Source organism: Rattus norvegicus, chromosome 4 (genome assembly GCF_021556685.1).
Source record: "Rattus norvegicus strain SHRSP/BbbUtx chromosome 4, alternate assembly SHRSP_T2T, whole genome shotgun sequence".
Taxonomy (NCBI): domain Eukaryota; kingdom Metazoa; phylum Chordata; class Mammalia; order Rodentia; family Muridae; genus Rattus; species Rattus norvegicus.
Window position 1 is genome coordinate 179,372,726 of NC_141537.1, and position 26,897 is coordinate 179,399,622.

At 43.9% G+C, this 26,897-nt stretch overlaps 1 protein-coding gene across 33 annotated transcripts in view; it reads right to left on the bottom strand.

The window, feature by feature from the left end:
* The window catches only part of Sox5 (SRY-box transcription factor 5), a 955,418-nt gene that overhangs the window by 491,331 nt on the left and 437,190 nt on the right, over nucleotides 1-26,897 (bottom strand). The window lies entirely within an intron of this gene.

The following is a 26,897-nucleotide window of genomic DNA, read 5'->3' on the forward strand; positions in this document are numbered from 1 at the left end:
GACCTCGCCTAAAAGAAAAGAGAGAGCACAAATTTTAGGAAAAGCATTATTTTAGTCCACTGACTTTCCCCTATTTTCTGTAATCAAGGGCTTTTTTGTCTTAACGACTGTTTCTGTGTGGTTATTTATGTATGTCGTGGGAAGTTTTTATTTATATAAGGGAAGTCTATCGATGGCTACTCTTTTGGAAGGTGATGCATTGTAGTTTATGAAGATATGGGTTAACAAGGATAATTAATTCCTAGTTGCTGGATGGAGGGAGCAGGTGGAGGAAGTCCCCACTGCTCGGTCATGAGAAATCTCTGTGGATAAACTGGAGGTCTGCTACTAATAAGCAGGTACCCAGCACACACACTCTCTTTTATGCTCCTGAAGACATGCCTCGCACACTTCTGTCTTTCCACCTTTCTCCGCAACCCTTGGCCTCCATATGAATGGAGCTACAGGCCCTTACACAAACATGTCATCTTACTGCCTGAGTCTGACATCCTTGGGCTTGAGTGTGTGTGTGTGGTGGGGCAGGGTGTGCCATTAGTGACATGACCCCTATAGTAACATAAGAAGGGGGCTTCCAATGTCTGTGACTACGTAGGAAGCTAGGCACACCATGTGTGCCTGTAATTCCAGTGCTAGAGGATGGAGATGGGAAGCTCTTCCATAATCGTTGGTGTGTGAGCATAGCCAAATGGATGAGCTCTGTGTTCAATGAGAGATCCTGTCTCAAAAAGTAAGGTGGGGAGTGAATGAGGACAGCATGGACATCGACCTTTGGCCTCTGCATGCACACATGTACATGTGTACACATGCATTGTACATGCTGTCACACATGCGAAATGACAGATAAGTAAATCAGAGGTCTTCAAACTTCTCAACCTCAGGACACTCCAGGGACATTAATGACCCCGTTGTCAATAGTCCAGTGACAGCCGTCAATTTTAATTAGATACAGAGGGCTGGAGAGAAAACTCAGCGGTTGAGAGCACTGACTGCTCTTCCAGAGGTCCTGAGTTCAAATCCCAGCAACCACATGGTGGCTCACAACCATCTGTAATGGGATCTGATCCCCTTTTCTGGTGTGTCTGAGGACAGCTACAGTGTACTCACATACATAAAATAAATTTGATAAAATTTCTTTTAAAAATAATAGATTCAGAACTTTGAAAGGAAAAGTGACATTCTTCATTGTCCTTTGGATGTCCCCTCATAAGATGGTTGCCTCCTGACACTGAACCATCTCCGGGCAGCTTCAGACTTCTGAGGGGAATGGGGTGGTTCACTATTCCCTTAATGCCTGGGGCACCTAATACACAACTACAGACGACTCGTTAAAGAGCAATGTATAGATGACACCAGTCATCCTCTCTGACTGAAGATGAAAATCCTGCTCCCCCTCCTCCAAAAGAGTCAGCACTGCCACCCTATAGAAGGAAAATATCCCTATGTGTTTCCAGAGTACAAAAATACCAACCAACTTAGAAGGTAAGAGGAAGACCATGTCTAGCTGATCACACAGCCCTTGTTTCATCCTTGTTTCGAACAAACTCCCTGTCCCCCTCCATAGGAGAGAGCAGATTTTTTTGCTGTTCAATCCAAAAAAAAAAAAAAAAAAAAAAAACCCACAAAGAAGAACTGTGCCTCCCCTCCCCCAGCCTCTCTATACAGTCACCAGGACCCATCTGCATCACCGTCAGCCTTACCAATGACAGCTTTGCCAACTCCCCCACAAATTGATAGATTGGAAAGCCTGGCATGAAAATATTCATCCCCTGCCATTCCACAGAATAAGCTTGAAGTTTGAGACAGAGACCGGAATATTAGGGTCTTCTATATGGCTGTGCATATGCGCGGTTCCACGAACTTCGTTCAAAGAAGTAATTGAACCAAATGGGGAGATTCGATGTGTGCGCGTGCGTGCGTGCGTGTGGAATTATTTTCTGTAATGAACGACAGAGTGATGTTGTCATCTTTGACGAAGGTGGGAAATTGAGGCACAGAAGTACCCACTAGGCGATAAGCAAACAAGCATACGACACAGGGGAGGACTGGGACAATGCCCAAACCCCATGCCTCCTGCTTGGCTCTAAACACCAGACTGCCAGAGATGTGCGTCCCTGGAACCTTTCAAGAAGATCCCTGAGACACTAGGGTGAACCGAAAATGGACTCAGAACCCAGGGCCCACACGCCTGTATTTCTTTCTTTCTTGGGGCTTGTTGCCGCTGCGTCCCTTCATAATAATGGAAGTACTACTGTGGCTTCCTGGTGTCTTTTATTTTCTTGGTTACTGTACGGCTTCTGCTGAGTAAGGATTATAAAGTCTGCCTATAGGTTACGTTTCTTCAGTTAAGGGAAATGCTATATGAGGTCAGACAGAACAAAGTTAGAAAAATGACAAGTATACCCCAAATAGATGGCTCTGTACTAAGAATTTTATATAAATAATGGAATCATAACATTTAATTAAAGTATCTTGGACCTAGCAAGGAGTGGCCGTGTACTTCTAATCTCAGCGCACGGTGAGAGAAGGTGGAGACAGCTTCAGAAACTTCGTCATTACAGCCACATGGTAAATTAAAGCCAGCCTGGGCTACATGAGAGCACACACACACACACACACACACACACACACACACACACACACACACACACCCTTATAAACAAAGTGAAAAGATTTTAAGACTCAAAAAAATGGGGCTGACTCCCCTTTCTGAACATGCGTTTTACCAGGGCTAGGATGTAGCTTAATGGTAAAGCACTTGCCAACTGTAGTCAAGGGTCTGAATTAGATCTCCAGCACTGGGGGAGAAAGGTACCACATTCAAAATTTTAGAGAAATAGTTTCCCCCTCTTTTCATTTAGTTAGGTCTTGATTTTACAAACAGCAGGCCCCCAGTTGACAGGGATACTTTGTCAACGTTTAACTTCAGAGGGAGTGGAAGTAAGGAGTCGCCTCACTTTGGATTGACAGCTAATTAAGGAAACTGAGGTACATCTGTCCAACCATCAAGGACGCCCTGCAAATGTAAGGTGATCTCTCCCCATGTGTGATCAAAGATTGCTAGCTAGATTTCCTCAAGAAAATTGATACATGGGTAGGTAGACAGAGATAGATAGATAGGTAGGTAGGTAGGTAGGTAGATAGATAGGTAGATAGATAGATAGATAGATAGATAGATAGATAGATAGATAGAGATAAACTATTGATTGACAGATATAATCAGCTTGTAGAACAACAGAGATTACATTAGCACAGTCTCTGATAATTTTTTCATAAACTACCCTATAAACAATCCTATGGTTAAGGAATCCCCTCAATGAATACCATCTGTGGAAACACTAGACAAAACTCAAATGTATGAGTTAAATGTGGTCAAATTCTTGGGCTAAAGTTTAGTAAAGCTTTAGTGAGAGGTTCATAGTGAGTTTGGACCAAGACATACCAGCGATGTATCTGTCATCACATCTAGTCTCAGCAGGAGACAGTGAGGAGACACTCAAAGTTATACACTCCATGACATTGAAGCCTCTGAACTAGAGCTCAGAGAACTTAGAGGAGGTGTGCACAGGAGACCCACAGGACTTCTGAGGAAGAGGAGCCTCTATGTTTCTCAAGTTGGTAGAGGCATGAGACATGGAGCAAGTACTTGACAAGCTGCACTGCCCATGTGCCGCCTCACACGGATTCCAGAGCAGAGTTTGAAAGAGGGAGCCCAAGTGAATTCTTAAGTTTGCTTCTTTGTGACGTAGCTTTACAAGAAATTATAGCTCCTTAAAAGCGTTGAGATGCCTCAGGGAGTAGAGGTAAGTCTGGATGGTCCCAGATGTCACCGGTTGTGCACTGAACTTGACACATAAGAGAGACAATCTATCGTAGGTGAACCCCAACCCTACATGGCAATCAATAATGGCGTGTTGCCTTTACATACGACCTCAAGGTGCTCTAGATAAAGCTGGGGAGCAGATCTGAAAACCGGAAAGTTTGTCTAGATAGATAGATAGACTGACAGACGGACAGATAGATAGATAGAAGAATAAAAAGGACAAAGATGGATTATTATCAAATAACAAATGTTGGAAAAGCAGATCTAATCAGGTGATAAAGGGCGAATGGCTAAATCCACTATGGAATCCATGCTCGGGCAAAGGATAACCACACCGTCTCCTTCAAAAGGGTCCAGTCACTCTGACACCCGAGAAGCTGGGTTGGCATGGAGAGGTAGCCATGTCCTTCGATGGCAGCCTGTCTGCCCCTTCATCAGTCGGTCACAAACTAAGCATGCACTCTCTAGGAGGCTTGCTGTTGTATGAAATCAGCCTCGTAACTCCATCATAAGTTCCCTTTCATCCTCCGCTTGGATGGGTTTGAAGTGTGACGGAGTGTGGCACATACAAACTACTCGTCACCATGGGGAATTCGTCCCCACCATGAGTCAAATAGGACTTCTTAACATTTTTAGTTCCCTCCCACAAACGTAGACCAAGCAGTTTCTCAGCCGGGTTCAGGCAGGAATGAGTCGAGTGTGAACAGCAGACAGCGTGTGGCCTGCATACGAATCCCACGTCTCAGGGATGAATCTACCTCTGACCGTAAGCACTCCAGTCATTCCTCTTAGGAAAAATCGGTGAACCTTCCAGAACCACCATCCTGCTGACTGTATTAGGTCTACTGTATGACATGCAGTCAACTTCTAGGCAGGAGAACGATGTGACACACAGAAGCCTGGGGTCTGTTTAAAACACTCTGTGAATTTATTTCCAGAGACAGGTTACCAGTAAATCATGGAATTTGAATTGAGAAATTACAGTTGCTTTGAAATTCTACCTACAAACTCAGGGACAGCGAACACAGTATTCCCCACAAATAGCATAGCAGTCAAATATTTTTCTTTTAAAGTTGTTTTATAAACACTTTCTGTCTTTTTGCAATTTGAGATGATTCGAGCTACCTTGAATTTTAAAAATCCTCATTGATACAATCCGTTTGATCAATTATCAATCCTTTCTTTTCAGGCCAATTAAATCAGGCTGTCAGTGAAACTAGCTGCTCTCTGGATGATAGGTACTATCCCTAGAATCTTTCTTATTCCATTTGAAAAGAACATACCACGTCAAAAGAATTTAATATTTCTATACTGAATACAATGATAATATTTAATTTAATCTGTTGATCACTGTTACCACAGTTCATCCATCCACACTGCTTCCTTATTAACCCTCTGGGTCAGTTTTCAACCTCTTGATCCTATTTCAGTTACTTATCAGTTTTCCAAAAATGAACGCAGCAAAAAATTGTCCGTCTGTCCTGGACAAGTCTTGGAGATTTAGAGGCTCCCTCCTTCATATGTGTGATTTGATTCCTCGTTGTTAACAAATCACTCTCCGGAGCAGACATACTTCTCCTGCCATAAAAACTTTACAAGAGTTCACATTGTCCTCCGCTATTACCAACACCCGTCTCAGCAGGCACTGGTGAGAGGCAGCTTCACAGGTCTGCAAGAGGTGTCATTTTAATTCAAACTCTGGCCTGTGGAAAGTCATCTGTGTTTCCCGCTGCTCCTCCTCTGTCTGTTATTTCACTATTGTCTTTCACAAACAGCCAAGTGCAGGCTTTGGGGTGTTTTACGTTTGGCTTGCACTTGTTTTCTAAAACCATGTCTTTTGTGTAATTTAGAAGAGACACTAACCCTAGACCCGTCTGTGACTCACCACACAGCCCAGCCTTGCCTGGAACCAGCAGCTGTTCCCCAGTCTCCCTAGCACCCAGGACTATGCCCATCACACCCTGTGAGGATGAAGTCCCAAGAATTTAACCTTTGGAGATGTCCCCACCTTATCACCTCTACCTCTAGGTCCTTTTGCTGTTTCTTCCGTGGCACCTTTGGTGCTCTGAACGTCTCCAAATCTGCAAACCTTTTCCTTTGTGAAGACTTTCCTTCATCTGAGGTCATGAAAATCTGCTTTTGACGGTCTTCTCACATGTTTCCTTTTCACGTTGAGGGTTTCCGAGCCACCTGGAATTTATCCTGTCACCAGGGTCTATTTTTATTTTATGTCCATATGGGGAACCAATTGTCCCACACCATGTCCTGAAGACACCAAACTTTCCCTGCTGCCATTGGATGCCAGCACTGTGAGGCATCTGGCAGTATGTGATTTAACTGTTTCCGGAATGGTTCTCTTCCACGTCCAGGAGCTCCATGGTACGCTCACTGCTGGATCCACGCCCTCTAAAGTGCTTGGGAACGTTGCAAGTTCGATGTTTTAGAGAAGGCCACCTAATTTTCCCTCCTCTTCAAAATGCCGTGGTCATTTCCTCACTGTCCCTCTCCTGGGATCACACACGAGTAGGGGCTCCCTTCTAGAAAGGACTGGTGACTGCCCTCGAGGTGAAGGCACCAAGTTAAAAACCATTTTATTTATCTCCTATTATTTCCAGCTCAACTCTCTGTCTCTATCTCTGTCTCTCTGTCTCTGTCTGTCTGTCTGTCTGTCTGTCTCTCTCTCTCTCTCTCTCTCTCTCTCTCTCTCTCTCTCTCTCTCGTGTGCACGTGTGTGTTTTAACTGTTAAAATTATCTTATCTCCTTCTAACAGTGGCTCTGTACTCACTTTCCTGTCCCATAAAAGGTCTGGGTGGGGGGGATGTCCTTGTTCTCTTTCTGAATGTTTTGATTCTCCCCACCCCATTTCTTCCAATTCTGAACACAGACTGGAATTTGTCTTTTGCGACAGGACATGCTCCTGAATCATCTGCTTGGGGGTCACTTCGACAGCTCCATAGATCTAGATTTCCAAAGGGTCAAGCAAACCTGGAGAGCAGGTGCTCCCAAGTCTTAGATGCGACCTGTCCCGAGGTTATCGGTAACCAGTCTAATGGCCAAGCAGCTGTTCCTTATTAAATACAGCACAATTTGAATATTCAATTGATCAAAAGACCAATGCTGCTTATTGATGCTATTTTCTTGTTATTCTGTTGGGATAAACAAATTCATATTTTAAATATTTAAAAAGTTACAAATTTGTGACAGAAAATACATGTAAACAATCTTTTAAAAATGATCCATTCTACTCATTTCCAACACATTTCTTTATCACCCAAAAGGAAGCCATGCCATCATTCCTCATCTGTTTTCTCCCCCAGCCTCTAGCACTGTCCTTCTTTTCCTGTTCATAGGGATTTGAAAACGCTAAGCACCTAATATGTGCAGAACATTCTAATTCCATCTGTTTATGACTGTCTTCTTTCACTTAGCACACCACCTTCAGGGCTCATTCACGACCGAGTTTGCTCCGGAATCCCTTTCGTTTTATGGCTCAACAATATCATGTTATGTGCATAATGGTTAAGATCCTCAACTTGGCAGGACCTAGAGTCTCCTAGGAGTCCAATCTCTGGGCATGTGCAAAGGAATTCCTACATTGGGCGCACTACATAGAAAGGCCTATGCAACTGTTGGCAGTGCCATCCTAGGTTAAAGTGCAGACTGACTAAAGAGAGGAAAGTGAGCTGAGGACCAGCGCTCAATCTCTCTGCTTCCTGACTGTGGCTGCCATGTGACCAGTAACTTTGCATTCCTAGTGTACCCAAAGTTGTGTCTGATTGCAGTCCCAGTGTGTATTTTCCTAATGAGTGGTAATGACAGGTAAGTCTTCGTGATGATTAGTGGATTCTTCTTGGGGAAATGTGTAGCCATTATACAGACTGAGAAGATATATATATATATATATATATATATATATATATATATATATATATATATATAATCTCCCTGTGAAACAATCAAATAAAAGGAGACTGAAGGAGACTGTGAATTTGAAGGAGTGGGGGCACTGGTTGGGACACGGAAGAGTTTGGAGGAAGGGCGGGGGTGATATAATTACATGCTAAGCTCAAAAATGTACAAAATTTTAAAAAAACATACTTGAATGCTCTCTTGTTTGCCTGGACAAGCAAATATTCTCCCTGTACCACAGAGCAAGACTAGAAATTCGAGAACAAATAAAACATGAGTGTGCACGGCAACTTTTCATTCCAGAAAATTCTGTCTTGAAGTGTCGGCTCTCATCCGCTCAGAGCCTCTTTCATCTCTGTCCCCATGGACGCACCTTTGCTCCACCTCCATCTCCAAGAATGCATCCTTGCTCAGTCTAGGTGTCCAGGGACACGCCCCTTCTCCTCTTCTTTGTCCAAGGACACGCCCCTTCTCCTCTTCTCTCTCTCCAAGGACACGCCCCTTCTCTTCTTTGTCCAAGGACACGCCCCTGCTCCAACTCTGTCTCCAAGGACACGCCCTTGCTCTGCCTCTCTCTCTCTCTCTCTCTCTCTCTCTCCCTCTCTCCAAGGACACGCCCTTGCTCTGCCTCTCTCTCTCTCTCTCTCTCTCTCTCTCTCCCTCTCTCTCTCTCTCTCTCTCTCTCTCTCTCTCTCTCTCTCCAAGGACACGCCCTTGCTCCGCCTCTGTCTCCAAGGACACGTCCTTGCTCCACCTCTCTCTCCAAGGACACGCCCTTGCTCCGCCTCTGTCTCCAAGGACACGCCCTTGCTCCACCTCTCTCTCTCCAAGGACACGCCCTTGCTCCGCCTCTGTCTCCAAGGACACGCCCCTGCTCCACCTCTCTCTCTCTCTCTCCAAGGACACGCCCTTGCTCCGCCTCTGTCTCCAAGGACACGCCCCTGCTCCACCTCTCTCCCTCTCTCTCTCTCTCTCTCTCTCTCTCTCTCTCTCTCTCTCTCTCTCTCTCTCTCTCTCTCTCTCTCCAAGGACACGCCCTTGCTCTGCCTCTGTCTCCAAGGACATGCCCTTGCTCCGCCTCTGTCTCCAAGGACACGCCCTCGCTCCTGTCTATCTTTCAGCACAGTTGATGCAGAGGACTCAGGCTGTTTTTTTTTTTCCTTGAGAATTTCACCGAATATGAACTTAATAGGGGTCTGAAACTTTCCACCTTTACCCTTTATCATTCATCAGGCCTTCCTCCGACAGCTAAAACCCCTAGTCGCCAGGTGGTACCCTATTCCTCACTGAGTTTTTCTAGATCACCCTAACTGCTCCGCGCAGTCCAACCTTACTCATCTTCTTGGCTACAATCATGCACCTCACACTTGAGACCTTTTGAAACGTCTGAATCACACCTGAGAATCCTGACATTTTGATTTTTGGCCAAGATCTCCAAGGAAACAAAAGCTGAGATGAACTTTACTAGATGACTCAGCAGGGCTCACCTGCAAGCCCTGGGAACCACATGGGAAAAATAGAGAATGTGACTCTTGAAAGCCATTGTCTGCATTGCACAGGTGCTATGATGTCTACATGCACACATGGGCACAGACACACACACACACACACACACACACACACACACAAGCATGCATATCTGTGGAGGGGAAAGGGAGGTAAGAGTGAAGGAAAGACAGGCAAGCAGACAGAAAACAGACAGAAAGACAGACTTAAGATAATGAAGTATACCATTAGATCCACACCCTGGGAAGGAAAGGACTCCTCACATAGGAGCAGAATGGTCAGGATATCAATAATCTGCATTGAAGAACTAATCCATGCAAGCCAATCAACTTCTTAAGGCTCCCCCAATTTTCCATGCTTGTTGCTCTGAGAGAGAAAACTCAGCTTGGAACCACAGTCTAAGAAGTTCTACTTGACCTGGCCCCTGCCCAGGCTCCATGTTAATACCTAATTGTTCTATATCCATAGCAAGAACATATCAGCTTCTTCCTGGGCCCCATGGCCACCTCTAATGGACTTCACTTACCCCACCTTGTTCAGGCACGCCTTGCCGTGTAGTGTCAAGAAATAATCTTTTCTCACTCCTCAGGGCAAAGGAAGCCTTCTCAGGTTCTCATTGAGGGTTGACTGCCCTCTTTCTAACACCTCTCCCATCTACAGTACCCCAGTACAGCTCAGTGGTTGGCTGTTGTGCCCAGGAGAACCCGGTTATTGTGGGCGTGCTGCCTGTTACACATGAACTCTCTTGTGGCTCCTGACAGACAGTGTGTGCTCAGTTAGAAATTACAGAAGGAAAGGTTGATGAGATACCTCAGACCAGTGCAGGGAAAAGAAATACCTACCTCACTCAACACCCGGGCTACTGCTTCTGACTCTGCTCAATGGCAAGTTATCTGGGGCTGTGTGTGTGTGTATGTGAGTGTGTGTGTGTGTGTGTGTGTGTGTATGTATGTATGTGTGTGTGAATCTGTGTGTATATGTATGAGTGTATGTGAATGTGTGTGTGAATGCGTGTGTGAATGTGTGTGTGAATGTGTGTATGTGTGTGTGAGTGTGTATGTGTGTGAATGTGTGTGTGTGTGAATGTGTGTGTGTTCAAACAAATACATATGTATGAGAGAGTGGAGGTGTCTCTCACTCTCTTTTAGCACCAGATATCAGGACCTTTTGTGGAATTGATACTAATCTATAAATAATACGATATGGAAATCACTTGCATACACTTCTGTGTTGGAGGAGTCGATGAGCACAGTTTAGTGTAACACCTCCATAGCTGAGGTTTCCTCCATCAACGTCTGCCATGTGATTCCATTTTCATGTCTAACCCTGACAAGACAAACAACCAGGATCCCGATCTCCACTAAATGATCTGTTCTTTTCTTTACTGAATGCAGAATTGTTGTTTTGGCGAGAATTAGTCGGGCACAGTTAGTACAATAACACCCAGTGCCTTCCTGCGTGGCACCTGCTGTATGCTATTTATTTCTTGTTAGCCGCATAGTACAACAAATTGTGTCTTTTAACAGCTCATTGAGTAGAGGAGGAGGAAGCCGCAGTGATGGGATTGTTGGTAATGCTCAACAGTGTTAGTATAGTTACTTCTAAGTAACCCGGCTCATAAATTCCCACGTATACCTTTTGTTTCTTTGGGAAATCTCATCACCGCATAATTTTCTTATGGCCTGGAGCAGACAGCTGCTTTAGTAGAAAAATAGATAAATAACAGAAATGACCTGTGGCTGTGGCTCTAAACTATTAGCAAAGGTGGTTTTAATCTAATGAATGTGGGAGACATGAACTAACATTTCTTTTGTAAATGCTTGAACACGTCAAGACTGTTGTTAAGCTCTTATATGTCACCTAGGGAGGGGTCTTGAGATTTAACAATCTGGTTAAGTCGCACCTTTCAGAAAGATAACATCTAGAGTAGGAGTGTCCCAGGGCTCTGTACCCATCACCGGAGTCCCCAGAAGAGCAGTATCTGGTCACAGATGTGTCCTGGATCTGTACGTGCATGTTATTGACAACTAGCAGTCTTATCTGAGTTTGGTTTCACTCCTGAGCAAGATTCGACAAGCCATGCTTGAAGAAAAGCCGGGCAATGTCTCCTGATATTCCCATCTCTGCATTTTGCTATATTGTTAGAGACTCTCCCTGAACTCTGTTCCAAGCTCTTAACCTATGACAGAAGCCCGTGGAGATAAGATCTCACTGACATGGAGAACAAAGAGAAAGGAAGGGCGTGAAAATCACAACAGTGAGCTTGCCTTTGCAGTTTTGAGGTGGGAAAATAAAACCCCCAACTAATAGGCCTGGCTAGCACAGGAGGGATAGGGTGTGAAAGGGGAGACCAGCAGCAGGTTGAAACCACTGAAAGGCTCTGAGGACCCACAATGGATACACAACCCAAAGTCCCCCACTGCAAAGCAAATTAAAGCACGCCATCAGTCGTCATCACAAGCTGAAAACAGGGTTCAGACGTACGATGCAAAGCAGGAGGCATTGCGAGGAAATGGGCAGTGGCCATCCGAAAAGCCATTTTGTGTGTTTGAGAAAAGGCAAAAATACTTGATAGGTTTACACGTGATAGATTTGGGCTTTTTATATTTGATCAATTACCCAGTCTCCTGGGTGAGCGAGCTTTGGGGAGCTCGGCTATCTTCACTGACAATTATTGTCATGGTTATCACTTGAATTGAAAAGAATGGCTTAGAAAGGCCTCTCGATGGCCACTAACTTGTACACAGGCTGGTGCATGGAGCTGTCACTGGAAACCAAGGGAGCAAGGTGGTCTTCCGTATCAGAGCTACAGTGGGACTGAATTTGGCCAGCGCCTTGAAAAACACTGAGCGGAGTTTGTATGAAATGCAGTGGGGTAAGAGCTGAGTGGGGCTATACACTAAGAGTCTTCCTCCTACCCAACAGACCCTGTGGCTTCCCCTCCACCAGCGTGACATTACAAATGGCCTCAAGGAAGGGCTGGGGAGAAGTCTCGGCTGCTAAAGGCTGGTAAAGCACCCTATTTTACAAGCATCAAGATGTATACTCAGACCTAGAACTCATGTAAAAAGGCAGGCACTATGGCAGTTACCCACAGCCCCAGTGCTGGTCACTTAGACTAGACAGAACCTCGATGCAGTCTTCCCTTGAAAGGCTCTCCCTCAAAAACTGAAGTGCTGGGTGATGAGGAAGGCATGTGCCAAAGAACTTGCTCACCCATGCTCTCCGGGGACACCACCAGACTGTGTCGCATGGCACACAACTGTCAATTCAGGTACAAAGGCAAGACACACAGCAGTTTCCAAAATTCATTAGGCAACGTATCAGATGTGTGAAGGCGGAAAGATGGGAATTCCCCAATTACTGCTAGCCGGGACTTGCCAGAAGGAAAGGAGAAAGTCCTGGGTCTCATCTGAACTTGAATGTTTAAACTCCTCATCTTAACTAATAACTGCACATGTATCCTGTCATTCAGCATGATAAACTGTATGTCTGTTAGTGATTGGCATCTGAGGGGTTCACATATAGATGAGGTCGTTAGACAGATGTTAGCCCTGGAGTTAAAGGCCCTCCATGTTGAAAGTCTCAGACTAAGCAGAGTGCTAAGGTGGTGTCGTGAAGTTCAAATGATTATTCATTTTAAGAGAAAAACACCCATCATCTCTATGTCTTATTGATCTAAAAAGTCATTTGTCTATTGGAGAGGAGATGTTCAGAATCTAGAGATAACTTCTGGAAAGCCAGATGTGTTTTCCTAGAGTAGTCAATCATCAAGCCTGGTACGGTAGGCCATATAAGCCTGGGGTAGACCATATAAGCCTGGGGTAGACCATATAGCCCTGGGGTAGACCATATAGGCCTGGGGTAGACCATATAGGCCTGGGGTAGACCATATAGGCCTGAGGTAGACCATATAGGCCTGAGGTAGACCATATAGGCCTGGGGTAGACCATATAGGCCTGAGGTAGACCATATAGGCCTGGGGTAGACCATATAGGCCTGGGGTAGACCATATAGGCCTGGGGTAGACCATATAGGCCTGGGGTAGACCATATAGGCCTGGGGTAGACCATATAGGCCTGAGGTAGACCATAGAGGCCTGGGGTAGACCATATAGGTCTGGGGTAGACCATATAGGCCTGGGGTAGACCATATAGGTCTGGGGTAGACCATATAGGTCTGGGGTAGACCATATAGGCCTGGGGTAGACCATATAGGCCTGAGGTAGACCATATAGGCCTGGGGTAGATCACATAAGCCTGGGGTAGATCACATAAGCCTGGGGTAGACCATATAAGCCTGGGGTAGATCACATAAGCCTGGGGTAGATCCCATAAGCCTGGGGTAGACCATATGCACTTGGGGTAGATCATAGAAGCCTAGGACATATTGTGTGAGCCCAGAGAAGATAACCACACTAACATTATACTATACAGATACAGCATATAGAAACTCTAAAACTCCAGCACAGTAATAATATTTGAGGAAAAATGGCAATCACGTACAGAGACCAGACCATGCAGAGCGATCAGAAGTATCACTGTCGCTGCTTTTGACTTTCCGCCAACACTTTTCAGTGCACTGCTCACAGTGGTAGGATGGGTGCCATTCTGAGACGCCACTGAGACCTACCAGGAAGGAGCCATGTAAGCCACTGTGAAAACAGGACGGGAGCAGAACCCAAGAAACATCTCCACTGAGGTTCTCTACAAATGACCTCAGGTCAGTCAGAGTCCGTCTCAAAGTCAGTAACGTGCCCCACGTCAGCAGTTAAGTTCGATATTCTCTCGCCTTCTTCTGAGACAGCCCGGCAATCAGGGCAGTGGTCACTAGCAAACAAAAACATAGATAGCTCTGGTTTCTCTCCGCTTGGGGAATCTCCTGCCAGACTCTGAATATCATCAGATCATAACTGCAGAAAAGTCTATAGGTCTCTAGATGGCAGCTAGGACATCAAGACAGCACATCACTCACTGAAGGGCGGAACTTGGATCTTTCCCTCCTGATAGCATCAGGGACATTGGAGGTAGCTGACTGGTGCGTCCCAGTGTCTAAGAGAGAGGAACCTGCCTCCAAAGTGCACCTGCTTAGGGATCAGAGCTCCATCCAAACCCTCTGAATAGAAAACAAACAGGTGATTTAAATCTATTTAATTTTTCAGAACATTTACAGGGAACCCTGCCAAATTCGTAAATCAATAACGTAAGCATTTGTTAAACAGAACGTGGCTACTCCTAGCTGTTCATGTACGGGTGTGCGTTGGACATTGATTTACATGTAAAGAATCTTAAATCCTTCAAGCCCGTGACTCAGTCATCAATGATGCTACTGTATTCAGAGGGTCTGAATCCAAGGGACTTTTCTGAAGAGAAAGGCATCCAGACTTTCTCAGACAAAATGTACAGAAAGAATTCTTAGTGTCATCATGAACAATTCAAGAATTACTTCCCCCACCCCTCTCGCTTTTTTACAAATTAGGAATTCTGTTTCATTCTTTTGCCCTCATCCTTGAGAAAGACTTCACTTAGTAACAGAAGAAACGGGGTCACTGTGATATGGCGTGTTTCTTAATCCGGAAATGTGTTAATAAGAGCTCGGCGGCAAACCCTCGTCCTTGAGGTAGTCAGAGACATCTTTCAGAAAAGACAGACATAAAATGTGTATGCCATAATGGATATATCGGATTTCATAAATCCATAACTATTGTATTTCAAAAACGCAGATGCTAAAAATTGAAAAGGCAAGTCAAGAAGAAGAGACGTCTCATCAATGCAATGACACAGAAGGCACAACCCAAAACCCACTACTTTCCAGGGCTCAACAATCAAGCAGCAACCTAAGGGGGCACGGGCAGTTCCTCATACGTGAATCCCACGCCAATCGTACACCCTGTGCTCCACCCCTCTGTACATGCTCTGGAAAATGAGACATTTGCCTAAAGACTTGCCCAGGAAGTCTCACAAATCGTTATTTAGAATAAAAAATAAATTTAAAGTCAGTAAACCATTGTGATGGTTTGCATCTGCTTGGGCTAGGGAATGGCTCTATTAGAAGGTGTGGCCTCGTTGGAGGAAGTGTGTCACTGTGGGGTGGGCTTGGAGACCCTCCTCCTAGCTGCCTGGGGATGCTCATTCTGTCCCTGGCTTCCTTCGGGTGAAGATGTAGAACTCAGCTCCTCCTGCACCAGGCCTGCCTGGATGCTGCCATGCTCCCGCCTTGATGATAATGGACTGAACCTCTGAACCTGTGAGCCAACCCCAATTAAATGTTGTGCTTTATAAAACCCGCATTGATCATGGTGTCTGTTCATAGCAGTAAAACCCTAACTAAGACAATAATCATCAGCAAACACACCATCAATGAGATATATTCCTCCCTATGAGATTCACCATAAGGTAAAAAAGAAAAACCCACTGCTAATGTAAACTAAAGAGAAGAGTCTGATAATACGTATTTTGGTTAAAAGGTAACAGATAATAGGAGTCCTAGCATAGAAAAATTCTAGAAAAGGCAAACCAGTCCTGCAAAAATGGTGGCTAAAGGCACCTATTAAGACACAGGAAACTGTGTGCTGCCAGTAGGCATGACTAATCACTAGAAATGAGCTTCCACTGAATTTATTTTAACAATAAAAGCTTTTGAGTGAGATAGCTCATGCTATCTAGAGTCTCGGCAACTGGGAGGCTGAAGCAGGAGAGTAGAAGTAAGCTAGGGGCCAGCCAGGTCTAGCTTCAGAAAAACCCAAAGATGCCTTGGTCAACTGAACGAATGGGTTCCCGGAACCTGTACGGGCGGGACACTGCTCTACGGGGAAGTGAAAGTGCGCAGAACCTCACAGGAGCGCCTCAACCATAAGTGAATCTTGACACCAGTAACACCAATCTGCTAAAGCTGAAAACAAAAGAGTAAAAAGGGGGATTTAAACCATAAGAAAAATACATTAGAATCCGAAGATGAGAACAAAATGCTTAAAAATCATAAGATAATCTGTTACCGGCCATATTATTAAAAAAAATTGAAAATAACAAAGTTTATATGTATGAATGTCACAGTGAAATTCAGTAGTTTGTAAGCCAACCAGAATGTTAATTTTTTAAAAAAAATTTACTCTTAGAGATGCCATAAATATGATAAACTAATCTCCGACATTAGTGGAAACTGATAGAAAAGGATGTGTCCCAAAGTCTACACACTTTAGATTAGCTGAGAGTACCAAAATATTAATATACTCAAAGAATTAAAATACCCCAAGAATCAAATGAACAATGCTGGGCCGGAACAATGGCTCAGTGGTGAAGGCACTCAATGCCACACCTGATGACCTGAGCTTCATCCCAAACATTTATGATGGGGAAGAGAACTGAGTCCACACCCCCACACACACTCACACCCTATATACACATACCCTATAGACACACACACCCTACACACACACCCTACACATACACACACACACCCTATACACACACACACCCTATACACATACACCCTATACACATACACCCTATACACACACACCCTACACACACACCCTATACACACACACCCTACACACACACCCTACACATACACACACACCCTATACACACACATACATACACACACATCCTATACACACTCATACACACACCCTATACACACTCACCCTATACACACACACCCTATACTCACACACCCTACACACACACACACACACACACATACACACACCCTACACACACACACATCCTATACACACACATCGTATACACACATATACCCTACACACAGGCACACAGGCACACACACACACACACACACACACACACACACCCTCTCCTGCCACACATCCACCACCAACATGACCATTGTTGGAGTGCCCACTTTCCTCTTTCTGTTCCACAAGGCATCATTGCTTATACTTATGGCTTTTTAGACTATATCTCCCTAACAAAATCGTCACCTGTGTGACACTGCACAGACCTTCCACATTTACTTGGTTGGTAAATGCCCATAGGTCAGAGCATCTCTCGGCATCGGGGAAGTCTCTCTCCTTACAGTGGTAGGCAATTAATACCGAGACTATCAACTGGTCACACGCAGAGAATAACAGCTATAGAGCGTTCATCTCAACATGGGACCTGCATAGCACTTTTCTCTCTGCAACGCTCAGGGATCCTCACGGAAAGGGCTGGAAAAATTCTACGAGCCAGTGGTGACAGGTAACTCCAAGGAAGCAGTATTAACCAGACGCCGCAGGGAAGAAGATAATTCTAAAAACTGGGAGTGTAGGCATAAAACCAGACCACCAGCCAAGGAACTATTGACATTTGATTGCTGTTGGGAGAGGGAGAGTCAGTTTTGTTTACTATGTGATCTGGGCTAAGTCACCCTCAGTCCAGGGCAAACCCCATTTCTCCTTCTGGTCCAAAACTTGTTGGGAAACTTGAACTAGGCTATGTATGTTTGGGTGAGGGGCTGGAAGTTGCATGGGTGGGGAGAGCTGGCGTGGGTAAACATGATCAGAGTAGAATCTACGAAATCCTCGAGGAAGCAGTAGGGCAGTAGTATAGGTGGCAACATTTATTTTTCTAAACTATGCAGAACTTGAACAAACTGTCGCTTGCACTACATCAAATTTTAACTTTTAGATAAACAACAGCAACAACGACACCCTTTCACTGATGTCTAGCTAAGTTTTCTACTCCAGGACAGAGCCGGTGGAGGAATGGGTTAAAGGAGTTCTGTATCTTTAACCTAACATGATGAAGGCCTCTCGATCAAACAGAGGACAAAGCTTAGACCAGGGAGGAGAGAAAAGGCCGCAAACAATTGCCATGCTAACTCCAGCCTCGAGAGGGTCACGCCGAGAGCATATCCACCTGCCTCTATACCTTAATTAAAAAGAGAGAGATGGCAGTGTCCACTACCCATCGCTATGGTAACATTTAAACATCAGGCAGTTTTGACCTGCCGCACACTCAAAAGCAAAGCTGTGAGGACGAAGAAAGGATCCGCACAGAAAGCAGGCCAAGGCGACGAGGAACCTGTGGGGGCTCTCGCCAAGTCCCCAAACCGTGTTTATCTTACTCAGACTTTCGGCAAGTTAAAAATATTAACACAAACAAGCTAATGAAAGGGCAGCGGAGAATCAGATGTGTGTGCAGGGAGAGCCTTTGAAAAGCGGGCTTTAAACAACCCCATTGTTTCTCCATACAAGTCGCACCGCATTATCTCTGCCTGACACCCTCTGTGTGATCCACGCTCCATCCACCCTAATTGTCTGCAATTTCAATTGTGCGCACTGCTCCGTTCTTATTCTGCAGAAATGTATTTCACTTACTCTAATTACTGTTTGTGTACATTTCTGTTAATTATAGACTTCCCAGTCTTTGTTTTTCTTCTTATTTCTTATCTCCTCTTCCAATCCACACATCACCCATCCTGTCACCAAGGAAAGTTATTTGGTGCCAGAAAAACAGAAACAAAAAATGTGTCTTCCTTTGGGAAGAACCAAGCTAAGCGTACAGAACTGCTCATAACCCTGAAGCCATGGTTGCCATCGATGGGGTGACAGGGAACATCCTGGGCCACAGATTATCTGTCACAGCTCAGCTCCCCGACATCGGTCTGCCAGGTGTCTTTCCAGGCTACACGGAAGAAGAAAAAGTTTAAAAACCACACAACCGTATTCACCGGTCAATCAAGCCACCAGGAAGCTGCCATTTTACCCAGTCTATCCTAACATCGCAAAGCAACCGTCGCACACGGCTCTCGACTGCTACAGCTGCAAAAGGCATCTGGCTTGAGAAATTTCCATCTACCGACGTAGAACAGAGGGGGAGGCTACTTTTGTGTTTAAGTTATTCCTTTCTCAGGATGGTAACAGCTCCATGAACCAGAAAAATATCGTGTAATGAGGGGGAAGGCGCTCTCGCTGTTCAGTTAGGCAATACGACGTTCTGTGGGTATTGGGAAAGATATATGTTCCTTACTAACTTTCTAAAAACCTGATTATAGTTCCCAGCTCACTATAACTAGTGATCTGTTTAAGGTGTTTGTCCACCCCAGAGGGCAGGCGCTCATCTAACATGACTTTTCTTATGCCCAGCGCTCTGAAGAGCGTGGCACCTTTGGCCTCTCCAGGCCTAATAGAACAGTGACAGCGTACGTAACCAAAGATCAATTTTTATTTTGGAAGCTTTATTATGTGTAATTAGTATACATTGTTGTCTTAGGCACTACCCTTTGAGAATGTATCTTAATTGCAAGTAGCTTCATAGCACCAATTTTCATTCACTATTCTTGTTCATAAGAAATCCTTTCTACTTAAAAAAATCACCCACTGACAATGGGATGCAACCCACCTGGATTGAAACAATCGGTTTAAAGGAGAGAGCATAATCCAGGGGACAACAGTCAGTTATTTAATTCTTTATTTGAAAATTGTAAGAGTATCGAGCAGATTTTTTTGTTTTAGTTAATTTATTTATCTCATCCTAAATTTAAAGACTGATGCGCTACTGAGATTTTTCTCCTATAGGTGTCACACAATGGACGTTTGATCACAAGACGTTTCTTTATGGGAAGTAGTGAAGGAGGCCTTACTCCCAGAGAGACGTCCAAACGTGAGAGGCCAGCAGCAAATGTTCCCTCCGTCCATCGCAGTGTCTGTACGCCAGGCTTGCTGCTTCTCAGATCCACTAGGGGGACCATTACACAGTAGAAGCAGGCTGCTCTCCTGACAGGTGTTCCCTTACTTTCTCACTTAATAACACCACGGAGGAAAACATTCTTAACAACAACAACAAAAGTCACCTCAACGGGAGTACTATGGAGTGCTGTTTTAAGAGATTGAATATTAAAAATAAGCTTACTTCATTATAATTTTACTCTTGATTTGAACTCCATATTGAGAAATTCCCTCCGGTGCCCACATCCTTGTTTAAATAAAGAAATGCAGGAGTAGAGTCATTACGAAACGTAGACTTAAAAGTGGGTTACAGTCACAAGTTGATTTTGATGGTGACGTCACTGCTATCCTCTCTTGACGATATAATGTTTGAATAAGTGTCAGCATAAATTTAGGAGAGCACATTTAGGATGTAGTAATGATCTCTATTCCCCCCCCTCCCCAGCCCCCAATATTACATTTTATGTGTAGGAACGCTTTCCCTGCACTTAAGTGTGTGCATGCACAAGCACCATCTGCATGCAGTGCCTACAGCTGCCAGAAGAGGGTGCCAGATCGCACACATCTGGCAATACCCATGGGTCTCAGTGGCATGAGGGTGCTAGGAACTGAACCGGGGTCCTCTGCAAGGACAAGTAGTGTTGCTAACTGCTGAGCCACATCTCCAGCTCCAACGCTCTTATCTTTTTAAAGAAACGTGTGAAACCACTTCCTGTTGTGTGTCAGGCACTGTGGCCCCACCAGAGGTCCTTCCACACTTTTGATGGTCTCTTGATTACTTCAGGGCTTCTGACGCACACAGTTTGATATGAGGGCTTGGTTATTTCCAGGCTTCTGCCACTCCCATCACTTCTCCACACGCATTGTGTCACTCCACCATTAGCCTATCGCCGCTGTTACTTCTACTTACACAGAAAGGGAACTAAAAACCTTTCAAAACCTGCGGACTTTACCTTCTTGGCAATGGGAAAACATTTAAATCTCTAAAGAAGCTTGTTCGCCCATCTGATCACAGGAAGGAATTATCACATGACGAACCAGGAAAGTAGAGGAACAGTTTCTAAACTGTAACCACAGAGAGAAATCTGGAAACGGCTTCTTGGAATAGTTTAACCATTAGACAACATCTGCCAAAGGCCAAGGGAATGCCTGTCAAGTGTCCTGCTGCAGAGACAGGCAGGCATAATGGGGGCTTTGCCTGGCAGCAGGATTCCCTGCACAGCGCCACCCTTAGCTGGCCAAGTGTGACAAAACTATTTCCTCAGAATTAAAGCCATGTTCCAGGACCATCGATGACAATGTCAGACATCACTAGTACCTTGGTCTTTTCAACACCTAGGAGTTCTACATCCATTGTTGGCAAACAAACCCATTTCTCTCTGTTTTACCTCAGAACCAAAGTTTATCAAGACCCCTGTTCTCCACACTTGGAAGTCATGTTGAGGAAGTTACTGGGCTCCTCTCTTATCTCTGCTACTTTTTGAAACTTCGGTTTCCCTGGTATGCAAGACAATAACCAGAGTTTAGTTATTAGAGGGCTTTTCTTGTTACACTTTCTAAAGTTAATTTTTAAATACCTTCTGGTTCTTAAAAACTCTACAAACACACGATACATTGTAGTCCTTTGAAACTGTTTCTTTAATGACACCTCTGTCTGAAATCCCTTCTGCTTTCTTTGGGAGAACACACTCCATGTATCACAGGCTAGCCTTGAACTCAGTATGGCGCTGTGCCATGTGCTATCCCTACCCAGTGGAGGATTTGGTAAAGGGCCTTTCCTTTACTGGGGGGAGGGGAGCTATTGTCCTGCTTTTCTGTCTACAGTAGTACTTACAATTATCAGCCATCACTGTCAATGGCAGGATAGAGAAAGAAGACTCCACAAGCAAAAGTATCGAAACTAACAGCTCTTCTGTCAAGACCCAGCTACCCATTATGGGTGGCGCTGCCAACATATTTACGTTTATTTTTTTCTTTTCTTTTATTGATATTGCTGGGGGGTGGAACACAGGGCTTGATACACCCAGGACAAAGTGACTGAGCTAGACCATCATCCCTGGACTTTTGTTTAAATGGCATTGAAACAAAGTCCCCAGAGGAAGGCAGCTGCCCAGAAACACTGGAAATTTGGTCATCTCAAGTGCACAGGGCTGAAAAAATACAGGCAGCGAGCCTGTCCATTTCTTTGGTCACTATAACCGTACCGCAAGCTCGCTACAGGTGCTTGCTCAAGAAGATGGATGGCTTTGTGCTGCAATAGCACAGGTGGAGAGGTGGCTGCTCCCTCTCTGGCCCTCTCCAGGAAAAGTTTCCTGATTCTTGTTTGAGAATGTCCAAGAAAGCATGATGGGAAGGACATGAAGAGGGAGTGTTATAAACCTAACAGTCACATGCAGGGTCATCCAATACCCGAGGTGCTTATTTCTGAATCACTACTCTTAAAAAATACCCAAATGATATGAAAGTCTCAAAAATTAAACTACTGCTGCTGCTGCTACTACTACTACTACTAATAATAATAATAACAACAACAACAACAACAACAATAATAATAATAATAATAATAATAATAATAATAATAATAAAGAGTTCTATTTAAAACAATGAGAAGAACTTTGTTCAGGGCTTACTGGCCCCTCTAATATTTGAAAGTTTATTTTTAGGGCTGGAGAGATGGCTCAGTGGTTAGGAGCACTGACTTCTCTTCCAGAGGTCCTGAGTTCAATTCCCAGCAACCACATGGTGGCTCACAACCATCTGTAATGAGATCTGATGCCCTCTTCTGGTGTGTCTGAAGACAGCAACAGTGTACTCACATTAAATAATAAATAATGTATAAAAAAGGAAAGTTTATTTTCAGGCTTCTTGGAAAGATGGAAACATGGAAAAGGAAGCATGAAAACATCGTATGATTTCCACAGCTGATTTCCCAGGTTATCAAACTGAACGACCTATTTTTAAATAATAATTCTTATTGTCCTTAATTATTATGAACTGAAAGTCATAAGTAAAATTTTAAAAATAAAGTCAAAATTGAAATAAATAAATAAATAAATAAATAATAAATAAATGTGCCCAGATTCTTGGTCTTGAAAAACAAAACAAAAAAAGTCAAGCAAACAAAAATAGAACTAATACGATATCTGCAGTAAAAAGGAAAGAGAAATGGAGCCATTTATAGTGAAGTAATAAGTAGTTGAATATTTAAGGGTGTTTTTCCAAAACGTGTCTGTTTTGGAAAAAAATCAAAACAGAGGTTCATATATATATGCAGATTTATCAAAATTTCATGGCTGAAATGGCAGACTGCTATAACTGGTCACTGCAGGTGTGATATTTGAAAATAGAGAACGATTCTGCAAATTTCAGAATACAATGAAATATGTCCTTACACTTTACAGTTTTTGCTGCATGTCTGAATAAGCGACTACATGTTAAAGCTTACAAAAACACTTACTGTTAATATGTGAGTAAGTTAAAATGTTGGTACAAATTATAAACTCTATCTACCCTGTGACTAAAGATGACGGCTATTCTCCAATGCGTCAGAACATCATCATTGCTAGAGCTGCAAAAATAATAAGAAGGGAAAAAACAAAAGAGAAATGCAAGGAGTGTGGAAAGAAACACAGAACTTGGGGTGCGCTGACCCTGCCTAAACGGCGAGAGCAAACTGGGACTCCCCAATAGGACAGTGAGTGTGTCTGCATCACAAGACAGTGAGTGTGTCTGCATCCTCAGAGACACATGGAAAGGACACAACTGAAAACGGAACTGGGGACTTTCTTCCTGCAAGCTTCCAGAAGGTTCTGGAAACAGAAGCCAAGAGGGAACCATAAGAGAGAGACCTGACATCGATACTCACGTCTCCACCTAGCCTCTTCGTCACGCAGGCACGCTGCCTGGAATTCATCCCGGTAGCAAATAGCAGCACACGCACCACAGACCGGGGCTTCTGCTGACGAGACTGGCAATCCCTCAAGGAAGAAGTCTGTTCCGAAAGGCTGGCTATTAAGACGTTAGAATTAGGATACTCTGTCCTCTCCCATCATGGGAGAGAAGTCTGCCCACCAACAATATGTGACAGAGAGATCAGCATCTCTGGAAGTTCATACAGAAAATCAAGAATCACCAGGTATTTCATTAGCATTTATAACATAAAATGAACGATCGGATTTTAAATAGTCTGGAAAGAGATACTTGAGGGAATATAAATTAAAGGAAAAATAAATCTCAGATTAAAAATCTTCAGAAAGATTTGAAAGGAGAATTGGATTTATAAAATACGATTTTTAGAGAATTGACCATCAAAAAGAGAGAATACTTAAAAATATTATTTTAGATAAAATCAGATAGAATTAAAGTATTGTTTGACTTCCTAAATAAGTTTTAATGTGAGGATGTTTGGAAAGTGTTAAGAAGTAAGCTGTAAAGGGGTCAAGCAAAATAGCTGGATATATAGAGAGAGATTGACGGTTGTTAGAGCCAATACTTCAGGAGAGAATTTAAGTAAAAAAAAAAGATAAAATCAAGAGTTGCCAAAATAAATAAAGCAAGAGAAGGGAGTACCAGAAACCCCACTTGAATTAAAGAGCAGCTGGTTCCAAAGGACCCAGAGTCATAATTTTCTAGGCAGTTATACACTAACGGCTCGATAAGTCAAAGGGATGTGAATGGTACTAGTTGTATAGTTTTCAGGTCAGCGTGGAGATAACGGCTTTGAGATTTCATTATGCTTCAAAAACTTGCCTTTTAGAAAAAAAATGCAAATATTCTTATATCCGACCTGGCTCACAAAGAAGTGTGGTGTGTGTGTGTGTGTGTGTGTGTGTGTGTGTGTGTGTGTGTGTGTGAGAGAGAGAGAGAGAGGGGGGGGGAGGGAGTAGAATGGAAAGGCAGAGAAAAGGAGGGAGCCATCCTTCTTCCTCAATGATGAGGTAGTAGGGGCATAGGTAGAAGCCTCCATGGCTCAGCTGCTAACGAATTATGCATCCTAAGGTGGGAAAAGGGATGTCACAAGGGAGACAAGATCACTTCTGCGGCAGCCACAAAGGCCAAGAATGCCTGGGCTACACACACGGTATTCACGGCAGCAATTTTCCACATAAGGTTGGCATGCACTCAACTGGCAGTCTGGTGCAGTCTCTGGATCTGCCCCCCGATATAATATTTTAAGTGCCTGAGGCAAACATCACGGAATGATGCCGGAAAATGATTGTATCCAAACCAAAAGCAATACGGAGCCAAGCTTCTGAGTCCTAATAAACTGTCCTTAATAATACATCAAATGAGATCCGACTTGGGCGTAAGGGTGAGGGTGAACAGCGCCCTATAGATTGTTGGCGGTGGGTAATGGTATGTGAAATGTTTCTGAACTCTAGCACTCGTGAACTCACGGGGCTAGAGACGTGACTGAGGCCAAGCTGCTGGTGCTTCATGACATCTAAGGATTGAGAAGGATAAACGTGTGAGGTTTCCCATCTAAGCTCGGATCCTCACCACTGTGCCAGGCTGTTATGATTTAAAAATACCAAAAGTAAACAGCGAAAGAAATAAAAATATTCAATCAATGATTTAGGGCTCAGGGTGTTAGGATCACTGTTACCAAATCAACGAAGTTTGTAGACATCTCTCTTAACCTCCCTGGATCCATTTTCTCGTGTCAAGAGTTTTTCATTGTTCCACGATATTTTGTCACAAATACCTCTGAACAAGTCCAAACTTATAATTCAACTTTAAGCTGGTGACCTGCTGTTGACCTTGATACACTAAAGCAGTGGCTGTCAACCTTCCTAATGCTGCAACTCTTCAAAACAGTCCCTCACGTGGTGGTGACCCACAACCATAAAATTACTTTCATTGCTGTTCCACAGCTGTGCTTTCTGCTTCTGTTATGAATCATAATAGAAACGTCTGTTTTCTGATGGTCTTAGACAACTTCTGTGAAAGGTTCGTTTGACAACCCCCCCAAAAAAGAGGTCATGACCCACAGGTTGAGAACTCCCCCCTAAGAAGAACACAGTGCTGTTGGCGGGAAATATAACTTCAGTAAGAACGAGAGGAGCGGGAACAGTTTCGGGAAACCTCCTCTCAGTGACTAGTGTTCTGTGGATCTGGATTCTTTAATGGAGGGCCAGCGAGAGGGCTCAGGGGGTGAAGGAGCTTGTCACCAAGCCTCAGAACCTGAGCTGATTCCAGGATTCATCTGAGGAAAGTAGAGAACCAACTCCAGTGGTTTGAACTCTGACCTCTCATATGTATTGTGCCACAGGCAGTACACACACACACACACACACACACACACACACCCTTACAGTAAATATAACATAAAAACCCCTTTAATCTTTGTAAGAGAGCAAAATGTTCTCATGTTATAAAAACCTGTGTACCACTCAATCTATTCTCTGCCAAATACCACCAACAGCACCGGAAAATGGGCATATCAAAAATATCAGAGTGCTGGACACATGAAAAAGTCTTCCTGGGTCACATTCTCTTTCCCATTTTACGGAATAAATGCAGATTCTTAAAGCAATCTTGGAGTTTGGCAGATGCCCACTTTAATACAATTAGAGAAAGTTGCAGCTCACCCAGTGCTTTGGTCAAGCGGACGGACTCACATATCTCGCCTCGTGTTTCAACAGTCACGGAGATGTCAGAACTATTTAAAAAATGAACTTCCATTGATCGTGAACAGTTATTTCATTACATCTTAAAAGTGCATCACGTTTCTCACTCATTAAGATTTATTTATTTATATGTAAGAGGGTTTTGCCTACATGTATCTTTGTGTGTAACATACATGCCTGGTGCCCTCGGAGGTCAAAAGAGGGCACCAGACACACACCTGGAATTGGGGATTAGATGACCGTGAGCTTCCAATGCCCTCGTTTCCATTGTTCCTGGGAATAATGACTCACTTTACTGTGTAAGAATCTCAGATCAATTACAGCCTTGACATAAAGGAAGCCATACGGTATGTTAGCACC